Raw genomic sequence first — 11,899 nt, forward strand, 5'->3', positions numbered from 1 at the left:
CACAAAACGCCACAGATTTGCAGTTACAATCTGTTAATGAAAGCAGTAAAAAATAAAAATAAAAAATGATGTGCCTTCTTAGAAATAAAAGAGGTTGTATTTCAAATCCGAGTGGTTATAAATATAAAAAGAGGTGAACCTTTGAACTTTCTACTGATGGTGTGTGTGCAGGCGTGTGTGTGTGTGTGTGTGTGAGAGAGAGAGAGAGGCAGAGAGAGTGCTTCTAACTTAAAAATTGTATTGTTATATTGGGTAAAGAAATGGTTTAATAAAAACAGTCGTTCTTACATTTTCTTAAAAAATGTAGAAAAACATTTCTCTATAGTCAAAAATATTTACTGGTGTTACATCCATCAAACGCTTCTTTTGGTTTTTGGGTGTTTTCACTTGATGATTGATCAGTTGTGATGAACTCCTGATGATATTTGAGGGTGAAAGGCCTCCTTCTCATCACCCTCACCCTAAACTCAATCCAGGGATTTAAATCAAGATTATCAGACTCAAATTGGGTCTTGACTTCAACACATCTAAAACGTTAATATTACTTAAAGTCAAAAAACACATGTAGGCTAATTTAAAAGATTACATCTCCCAGGGTCAATGAATGATAAAAGAGTTTAGTGGACACAATTTAAAAGCTCTAAAACAGTAGTATTTATCTGTGATTTAGAATTACTTTTCCTCTTTTATATATATCTCTGGGAGCCCAAAGACCACAGATTGTAAGACAACGTAAAGTTCTCACAAGAAAACTCTTTTGTTTTTTGTTTTTTTTTCTAATCCGTGTCTTGGTTATTTTAGTAGGCACACCACACATGGACAAACAGCGTCTTCTACCTCAATCACTGACACAATGCAGGCAAGCCCTCCATACCACTTCACTGTGATGGGCTGCCTCTGACTAGACAGCGCCCCACACATCAAACCAAAGTGGAATGATTACTAGTTACCCAGCCAGCCATGTGTGGGCCGCGGAGCTATGATTTGACAAAAAGCACAATTTGGGGAGACGTTAAGGAGATGACTGCTGTTGATGCAATAATCAGAAGTTGTCTGCCGAAGTCACGAGGTGACAGACGCTGATGTACACAAACAGCGCACGTGCTTGCAGACATTTAACAGTTGCAAAATATTATAACGTAAAAATACGAAGGAAAAAAACAGCTAATAAAAACGTAGATTTGTCTTCTAGACAATGTTCTAGAACTTGTCTCGACTCGCATTCAGAATAATTTGTTAAAATTAATCTGCGATGTGAAAGCAATGATATAAATGTCAATCTGAACAAAGTGCAAAGTGGTTCAGCATAAGTGTTTATTTTCATTAGCACTTAGCAGTTTCTTCGTCGAAGGCGAGGTGAGTGTCGGGCACTTGCAATGCTGTTGCTAGGAGCCATAAACAGAAATGTCAGTCGACTCAGCAAGTGATGAGATTTGACATATGGCATCAAAGCATCATTAGACTTGCACCTGCTGCAGATGAAGTCTGCTCTTTCGCAAGGGGTTCAGCACCAAGGGGAGGCCAATTGAGGCACAGGAAGGATACGATGACCGGTAACAAACACCCATTGTGTCTGAACCACAATCTGTTCAGTTTTTAAGGATCTCATGAGGGTTCAACATGTGTAGAATGTCATTGAAAGTTTGGTTTTAATTAACTCATGGCTATAGTAGGTGGATAAGTACAATAAACTGCGACAATCAGGATTTTTCCATGACTTGTCATAAGAAAGTTCAAGATGTCAGGTAAATCTGTTTTAAACTAAGAAATAGGATTGGAAAAAAAAAAAAAGCATTTTGACCAATTATGCTTCGGTCAAGATACAAATAGAGCAATATTATTCCCATGTCAACTATACAGCAAGTTTCATGGGGGGATGCAAACAACTTGTAATTTAAATTCTACTCTATTTTTTATGTGGGTGTCTTATTTGACATTTATCCTAAAACTTTGAGCGACTACCCAAATCACAGTGTTTAACATTAAAAGTACATCGAGTGTCCATGCTAGTACAGCTCACACTAAGGATGATTCCTTCGTGATTTAGTACTAGTAGACAAAGTATAGGCCACGCACGCCTGCCATTAAGGTTTCTGTTCACTCAGTTATTTGCCAAAAAATACATGTAGTCACATCACAAAGCGTGTGCTGTAAGGTTGGCAGTAAACTAGACATTAACCGATACGTTCATTTAATAAACGGATTTGTTCAGATTTCAGCGCAGTTAAAAATCACATACATGGTATTTTATGTTGTCTTTACAAACCACAAGCATCTTATAAACTTGCTTGTCTAGCTGAATGGATGCATGATGAAAGAGGAAACGGAGTAAATAACCCAGGAATTTAGAAAGTTCAGCGTCAGTGCAGCGACGCTGGTTCTTGCTCAGGAGGAGAGAAAACATCATGGTGCAACTGGCTGGAAAATAACATTTTGCCAATTGGCATTATGAACTGAATTTCACAGCATTGTATTATGACTAGGACTGAAATGTAAGCTATGTAATTGCATTTGAATCTGTCTGATTAAAATCTACATGTCTGAATATGAATTGGACCAGTTTATCTATTACAGTGCTTTAAGATTAAATTAGTTTTGAATTGGAGCTATGTAAATTAAGCAAAAATATCACAGCAGTATTATCTGACGGATAGTTGGCTCACCGTTATTACCCCACGCACACAGCTTTGCATAAATGGGGGAATTAAATGTGGTCCTGGTGAGTCATTTACAATGCGGTGACTACAGCGGCTCTAAAAGAAAATATAAGAATAATCTACAGAGTCAAATACTGATCAGTAACACTTTAAGGATGTTGTTTTTCAGTGAAGTTGATTATAACCAGTGACTGGAAAAAATCCTGCAACTTTTAGATACATAGCCAGTCCAACACAGCCGAATTAAAGGGTCGAATTACCTCCTCAGAAGCTTCATGCTAATGATGGAGTTATTTGATTCAGGTGAAGTGAATGGACATCTAACGGTTTCAGGGCACTGGCCTCTGTGGACTAGAATTTAAGAGCTTTGCATTTTAGAGTAAACTTCAAAGCTGTTTTACCACATAAATCTCACTACACACATTAACAATGTCTGTGTCTTAACAATACGCAGAAGGTATTTTAGGTGAGGGTCACCCAGGTAACTCAGCTACTTAAGAGGAGTTGTATTAAGTTAATCAGCAGCCTTACCGTGTTTTCCAGGATGGATTGCAGTCATACTGCTAGCTAATGCAGACACAAGTGTCCCAGAGGATCACTGAAGGTCACCATCCTGAGTGCATTCACCATCGTTGTCGGCGCTGTCAAGGTACAACTACGTCACCCAGGATGGATGACATCTCTGTGGTCTAAATTTGACCTGTACAGCTGATAATCATTGCTGTCGATAACCTTGTTTTTCCTGTCTATTGGCCCTTGGGAGTTTGTGTTTGTCTACGTATCTATACTGTTCTTTCACTTCATCAACCGACAGCCACTGGGTAGAGTTTTGCGCCACGTCTCTTCCCATCAAAAGGAAGTTTGTCTCTACAGATAAGCCCCTGCTTCTTGCACATTTAGGAAATTAGATTGGCACGATGCAACCTGGAACAAAAGCAATGTAGTTAAATTAAACAGAAACATCTGGGTTGTCCTTTAAAGCAGACTCATGTTTCTTAGCCGCTTTGATGACACGTCATCAGTCCTAATGACTTTCACCAGGTGAAATTGATTACAAACCCCACTTCCTCCTCGAACATCTCACAAAAAGTATGTGAGATCATCATACAAGAAGTATGGGCATCTTCTCCATATATACTGTGCATTAAAGCATATGAGTTGGCTCCTTAAACTAAATATGAATGTTGATATTTTTACAAAAGCCACACAGCCAGATTAAATTGTCACTTTGTCAAGTTTACAACCTACGATTTACGTTGTGACAGGAGGGTAATTATAGTCTGTAACATGTTTCCCTTTTAGTGCATTCATGCCTGTTTGGGTCCGCTCCCATTAAGTGTTTACCTTTGTCTCTAATCTTCAATCAGTGACGCAATGTTTCTGTTTTTTGGCAAATTGTCATGTTCTTAATGAATCCAAACAAAGCCGACTCTATGATAGCAATTGTTTTTGTTTTTTTCTTTTTTGAAACCAAAATTGCTCTTGTCTAACGGCAATACAGTTCAAGAGAACCAAATGTCGAAAAAATAAGCAACATTGGATTTTTTTTGCTTATAAATTATTGAAAACAGTGTTTATTTTTCGAATCTGTTTCGGTCAGGCTGAATAATCATCAGATTAGTGCAAATTTAGCATTCAAGTTTTTCATATTTGCTGTGTTGCTTTAGAGCAGCTCTTGGCGTTTAAGACTTCCTGTTTATTTATTTGTAAAGAAAATTATTCATATGAAAATGAATCAATATATTATTTGTGTGAAAACTTTGAAAGCAGCTCTGGTGCAACTAAAGTCTGAATCAAACAAAAGGTAATTATACCTGATGCAAATGTTGTGGAACCGCTAGAGATGATGGTACAAAGAAGGTTTTTTCATAAAATCAAGAAAGCGTTGGTGCGTGAGAATCTTCCTCGTAGAAATGCTTTACAACAACAGTGTGTTTAGTCAGAGACTTTTTTAGACCCGCTGTAATACAGACTGGTATAGGACATCGTTCTCGACCACAAACATCAGCATCTACGACAATAACTCTTTAAAAACCCCTGACAACATGAGTTACAGCAACAAATCAAGGCTAAAACCCACCTGTTCAGGGTTGCTTTCAAACCATAATAAATATAATATTGGCTAACATATTTGATCTATAATTTTGTTGATGGCTCTTGTCAAAATGTAATGTTTGTTAGTGACTTCTCAATTGCTGACTATGTCGTTTTTATGAGTTTTTACTTTTTGTGTTTTTATGATGTGAAGCACTTTGAATTGCCTTGTTGCTGAAATGTGTTATACGAATAAACTTGATTGATGTAATTTTCCTTCTGGATTAATAAATAATTTGAACAGAATTGTACAAATTTCACAAAATTTTGTTGATAATTTGTCAAAGCAATAAAAAAAATCCAAAGGGATGAATACATTTCATTGGCACTTTATAAATAAAATGAGATTTTGTCCCAAAAGTAAACTTTCCTCACCTTCTGCAGCTGCCCTAATACAGAATTTATGACAGAGGAGAACAAAACTAAAAATACACTTTCTTTGAGGTCAGATATGCGGCTTTGCAGTATAAACATTTGCAAATGAGTATCGATCGAACCTAGAAGCGCTGTAGAATCTGTGTGGCTTCAGTCTGTTTTATATAATTCCCAAGTGCTATTAAGAGTCAGAATGAGCAAGAAGATAAATGTTAAATGATAACATTTTTGACTGGCAGCCTGCTTAGAGGCCACTCCATCTCCCACCCAGTGACTACTGTGTTTGTTGGCTCCGGCCCCCCAACATCGCCCTGAACACGATTAAGTAGGCAAGTAAAACGAATGGATAAATAACGCATTTCTGATAAATACAAGAATCGCTTGTATTTTTCAAAAAGCTAAAGGTAAGAATTCATCCGTTGTATGTGTAGTTGATGTTTAAATAAGCATTGCCTTCAGTTTGACTCTGTATTCTCTCAGGTTATATTAAGTGATTTACCCTTAGCTTACACCGTAGCTAGCAACACTCTCAGTAACTAAGAGGCATGCTCATGTGTCTATGCACGTGCACAAGCACAGTCACACAGGCAGACAGTCGTTGCTTGGCATTTGCATGGCATGATGAGTGGCGACTTCCCTGTTTCTCAGCATTCCAATATGTTTCAATACAGTGCAGCTTTACGCGTCTTTCTGCTTCTCTTCACTTATGAGATGCCTCTTTTTCTTTATTAAAAACCATTAATTACACTTGACATGCCTAAGAGGTGTGAATGATCTGTGGGGTAAGTATTACAATTTGCAGTCTTCTTAATAATAATTGAATATAGAGGGAGAAAGGAGGCGGCTTGTAGCCGCAGATAAATTTTCAAACAGGCTTTTGTAGTTTATTTTAGATTACTGAATGCAAGTCCATGCTTTGTGTGCGTGGAATATAAACAAATTCACACGCCCCAAGAAACGACATTGCAAAGTCTGCGTTGTCTGTTGAAGATGTTATTGCTTTGTTTTATTCTGCACAACACTCTAGACACATGCAGGAAGTAATTTAGAGATGCCTCAAGGTACAAAAAAAAAAAAAGTGAAATTAAGGTGAATGATGGTGCAACACCTCAAGCATAAAAACATTGAAACATAAATAGTTCATCTCTAGTTTTACCCTGAATAGTGATAATCAGAAGATTTAAAACTTGGTAAGCTGCAGATTGTCATCAAAACACATACATTCAAGACAAAACATGAATATGAGGCACCAATGGTGATAGCATTTACTAGTAAGAATTTGAAATATACCTAATTTAATTTGTAAATAGAGATCAATAATAGTAGCACATATTTTTGTGATGCGAAAAAATGGACAGTGATAAACAATTGTTAAAGAAACCAATTTAATACAAGAAAATAATGTACAATAACACCAATGCACAAAACTGAATTCCCATGTTTAAGCTCGTCCCTTGTTGCTACATAGCATTTTTTAAATGCATGTGCTTCACAGCATGATGACAAGGTAATGCAGAATCCAGTGTCATGGATCCAAACATATCAGAAGCTTGCAAAGCAGAGACTTCTAAGATCCAGGTCTAAGCACTTTAGATTTATTGAAACACCTTCTGATTCAATTTGCAGCATTCAGTCTTCTTTCGTAAGAGTGTGTCATATTCATTCACTCTGGCCTGCGACTCAGAGTGTGTGGTCTGTTCAAACCTTTCTTCAAGTGACCCGTCTTTCAAATGTTGATGTGTCTTGAGCATTCCGAAACTTTAGGTTTCCATTCTTGAGGTCATTACTTTTGATGATTTGAATGTTAGATTGGAATCACTGTGATTGTGAAAAACTAAATCTCTCTTCAGCTTTCTAGCAGAAGGGTTTTGGTAAGTGCTGGGTGACTGCTGGAACTGTTGACCTTCATGCGTTCATCCATTTGACAAAATTTCCAATTCTGAAAAAACAGTAACCCCTCATCATGGTCCAGCCACAATGAAAGTCTCACTACAGGGATTGTTTGGTAATCTTCAAACTTTCCTTTTGGACCAAAAGTCTCATGAATGGTGTCTGGGTGTGTTTGGCTGACTGTGTTTCATCCTCCTGAAACTGAAAACTGAAACTGCACTTTTTCCTCTTCTCAGTCTGGACAAGGATTTGTGCAGTGCTAACACCTGTCAGGAATCTCCTCATCAGCTGCTGGAGGACATTTCTGACAATCACTCATTGCCTGATAGTCAACCTTGCTGGTGGTATCACCAGCCAAGTTCTAACGGTAGTTATGATTTCCCTCAGGGAATTTACATCTATGCTCAGTGTCCTTTCCAGGCTACTTTGCAGAGGATTATTTATAGGTCTTGGGGTTATTTACCAGTTTCTGAAGAATCTTGAGTCCAATTAACTTCTTCCTCAAGACCTCAAACCACCTGAAAACTGCAAATATCCCATTTCAGCCTCCAATGAAATCAGCTTCATATTTGTTCAGCTCCTCTGTCCCTCTCTCTACAAAGTAAATGCACAATGATATGTTTTAATCACTCAAACTGCCTCTCTCTGATTTCTGAGGGATTCCAGAAATCCCTCAGGTGACAGCTTCATTATGAAATCTGACTTGGTTTATTGGGGCATGCCATTAGCAATGCATAAGGAGAGCAGTGACTGACCTGCGAAGCAGGTCAGTCACTGCCTCCATGCATTGCATGGCAGGCACCTATTGTTCTACACCCAATAGAACGCCTGGATATTATTATTGGGGCATGCCATTAGCAATGCATAAGGAGAGCAGTGACTGACCTGCGAAGCAGGTCAGTCACTGCCTCCATGCATTGCATGGCAGGCACCTATTGTTCTACACCCAATAGAACGCCTGGATATTATTATTGGGGCCTGCCAGCAATGCATAGGGAGAGCAGTGACTGACCTGCAAAGCAGGTCAGACACTGCCTCCATGCATTGCATGGCAGGCACCTATTGTTCTACACCCAATAGAATGTCTCTTTATTGGGGCCTGCCAGCAATGCATAGGGAGAGCAGTGACTGACCTGCAAAGCAGGTCAGACACTGCCTCCATGCATTGCATGGCAGGCACCTATTGTTCTACACCCAATAGAATGTCTCTTTATTATTGGGGCATGCCATTAGCAATGCATAAGGAGAGCAGTGACTGACCTGCGAAGCAGGTCAGTCACTGCCTCCATGCATTGCATGGCAGGCACCTATTGTTCTTCACCTAATAGAATGTCTCTTTATTTATATATATCTTTATTTTTCTTCCATTACCGTTAATGCGGCTCGTACCGCTGCGTGCCCACCCACAAAAGTGGTATCAAATCGTGCGGCTCGATGCCGAGAAGGGAGCTATTATTTTTATTGGGGATCGGAGTTACGATGGCGACGTAAAAAGCGAAAAACGAGCGAAATTTCCAACTGCCGAAACGCAGAGTGTAACTGACACCAACTGCCGCTTTTTTAGAGTGAGAAACAGGGTGGAATTTTGACCCCAAAATAATTTTGAAATCGCTCTCATGGGTGCAAAAATTGCTCTATTGGTATGAAAGTCGGTCATGACATTGATACGAATGCCTGCTCCGGTAAAATGTTTTCAAAATTTCCCTAGGGCTTACGGTTTTCGGTCTAGGTGCTTCAGAGCAAAGTTTTGGGACAGGATAACTGACGCTCCTCCCCAGTGTTTTACATACATTTCTGAAAAATCTCTGAGCTCAGCGCACAACATTTTCCTCTCAACACTGCAATTACTGTGAATGAGCTACAGATATGAATCGCGGTACTAAATGAGACGACAAATAGCCCTCTCATTTGCTTCAAACGGTTTTTGGATCGGCCTTACGGATCCTGAACGGGAAGCAGTTGTTCGGACTGCTTTTTTCATTAAAACTGACTGGGTGTCTCATAAAGATAGATAAGTCTGACACACACAGGGCACTTTCATCACTATAGCAACAGAATGCAGAGAGGGAGAACTGCTGGGGTTTGGACTACAAAGACTCTGTAGTCCTAAGAATGGCGGAACACTTTAATACAGAGGGCAGAGCAGAAGGTCAGAACTACAACATGGTGGAACACTCAATTATTACAGAGGAGGCCTCAGCTGGCAGTTAGAACTACTTCCTGTTTTGGGCATTATACAGCTAGATTAACCAAACCACTGTTACACATTGGATTAGTGTGGTTATGAAAATTAAGTTTACTGAAAGTTTCAAAATAAAACTCTGAAAATTGCACTCACAAAAGTGAGTGCAATAAAATAATATAAATCTTATTTTATGTTTTTTTTCTCAGGATAGTGAACTGCATCAGACGACAAACAGCCCTCTCATATGCTTCAAACAGTTTTTGTTCTAACTGTACAGCCTTGCGAAGCAAGGCTGTACGTTTATATCAAACTTTCTTAAAATAAGCATTTTAGCAATTCTTTCACTCAGGTTAATTGACAGCCTGTACATTTATATCAAACTTTCTTAAAATAAGCATTTTAGCAATTCTTTCACTCAGGTTAATTGACAGCCTTGCGAAGCAAGGCTGTACATTTATATCAAACTTTCTTAAAATAAGCATTTTAGCAATGTTTTCCTCTCAGGTTAGTGGACAGCCTTGCGAAGCAAGGCTGTACATTGACATCAAACTTTGTTAAAATAAGCATTTTAGCAATTCTTTCACTCTTGTTAATTGACAGCCTTGCGAAGCAAGGCTGTACATTTATATCAAACTTTCTTAAAATAAGCATTTTAGCAATGTTTTTCTCTCAGGTTAGTGCAGAGAGAACTACAGATTTAAATCGCGGTTCCATCGGAGACAAGAAATTGCCCTCTTATATGCTTCAAAAAGTTTTCGGATTGCTCTTATGGATGCTGAACAGTAAGCCGCTTTGATCAGAAAAACTAACTGCTTCAAACAGTTAGAATTCTCTCTCCCTGTGTGTCTCACTAACATGATAGTTGAGCTGCTCTTTAGAACTACAATGACTGAAGGTCAGAACTACAACATGGCGGAACTCTCAGATACCACAGATTAGGGCTGAACTGGCATTTAGAACTACTTGCTGTTTTGGGCATTATATAGTTGGATTAACCCAACCACTGTTACACATTTTATTGCTGTGGTCAATTAAAATAAAGCTTAATGAAAATTTCAAAATAAAAGCCTTCATATTTTTCACATCAGCTTTGGGCTTTATGTGAAATGTTTAAACAAACTACTGTTACACATTGAATTGGTGTGGTGGTTAAAATGAAGCCTACTGAAAGTTTCAAAATAAAAGTCTGCATATTCCTCTCATGGTAGTGCAACGCCGTAGGCGTTGCAATAATATTAAGCTTTTTTCGCATTTTTTTTCCTCAGGATAGTGAACTGCCTTGCGCAGCAAGGCAGTTCATTAACATTAGCACAAGTTTAGCATTTTACTGCCCCCACTAGTGCACTGCCTTGCGCAGCAAGGCAGTGCATTAGCATTAGCATTAGCCTTTTCCCTAAAGGTAGCTATTAGATAATTTTCTTACTTATTAGCGATGTTCAGTATACTGAATGGAGTAAATCAATGACAGAAAACATGCTAGTGATGCCACACATCCTACATGAATATTAGTCTTCATGCTAATATTAGCATTTTGGCTTATGCATTAATTTCAACATACTGAATGGTACAGGTACAGTTTAGTCAACATGTTTCTGACTCACCACAGGTTATTGACTACATTGCAGCTTTCTTTAGCATTAATGCTAATTTTTTGCATCAGAAGGCTTGATTAAAAAGCGACGGGCACACTTTGGCATGCCCCTCAAAATTTCTGCGGAATTTTCTAGTTATTTATTATTCTTCCGTCACCGTTAATGCGGCTCGGAGCCCTGCGTGTACCCCCACAAAAGTGGTATCAAATCGTGCGGCTCGATGCCGAGAAGTGAGCTATTACTTTTATTGGGATTCTGTGTAAAAATGACGACATAAATTGAGAAAAACGACAAAAGTTTAGGCTGAATGTCTCACAGCATCACTAAGATTTCTCTCTGAAACACACACACAGGAAAGTGGAGGTCTGACTCCAAAACTCTGTTTAACTCCCCCTCACAGGCATAAATAGAGGCCTATTTATCTCAAAGTTGGTCATGACATAGATACACATGCCTGCTCCTGTAAAATATTTTCAAAATTTTCCTAGGGCTTATGGTTTTTTGTCAGGGTCCTGGAGACTGACGCTGGGTGTCTCACAAGTATAGAAACCAGGGAGAGAGCCAGCCCAGGTGCAGATCATTAATTACCATAGCAACGGGCCCTAGACAGAGGCAGTGAGTATTCCCACAGCGCTGAATCAGATCTCACAATGCATTGTGGGAAGAATACATATTTCGTGTGACTATTCATGTTTTGCTTACATAAAATTAATACTTGTCTGAATTTTTGAGTGTAAATTAAAATCTTTACTAAGAAAATTGAAATAGTTTTTAGAAATTAACTATTACCAACTTTATTCATGTTTTTTATTTTGGACCATGAGTAAGAACCACATGTGCGAAGCTTATAGTCGTCGGTCTCAGATTGAATTTCACTGACTTGGGGTTTATATTCTGCTTCCCAATGGTAACTCATATTTTCATAACACACCTGACAATATTTACAGTTACTGTGTTCTAGTGGTGGGATAAGTATGTCAGACATGCTTTTATGTTTTTTTCACGGCTAATTTGAAACGCTGGGGTTAAAGCGGAGGGCACACTTGGCAGGCCCCTTAAAATTTCTGTGGAATTTTCTAGTTATTATTTATTATTCTTCCGTCACC

Source organism: Poecilia mexicana, unplaced genomic scaffold (assembly GCF_051168715.1).
Source record: "Poecilia mexicana isolate PSO_F unplaced genomic scaffold, ASM5116871v1 scaffold_20, whole genome shotgun sequence".
NCBI lineage: Eukaryota > Metazoa > Chordata > Actinopteri > Cyprinodontiformes > Poeciliidae > Poecilia > Poecilia mexicana.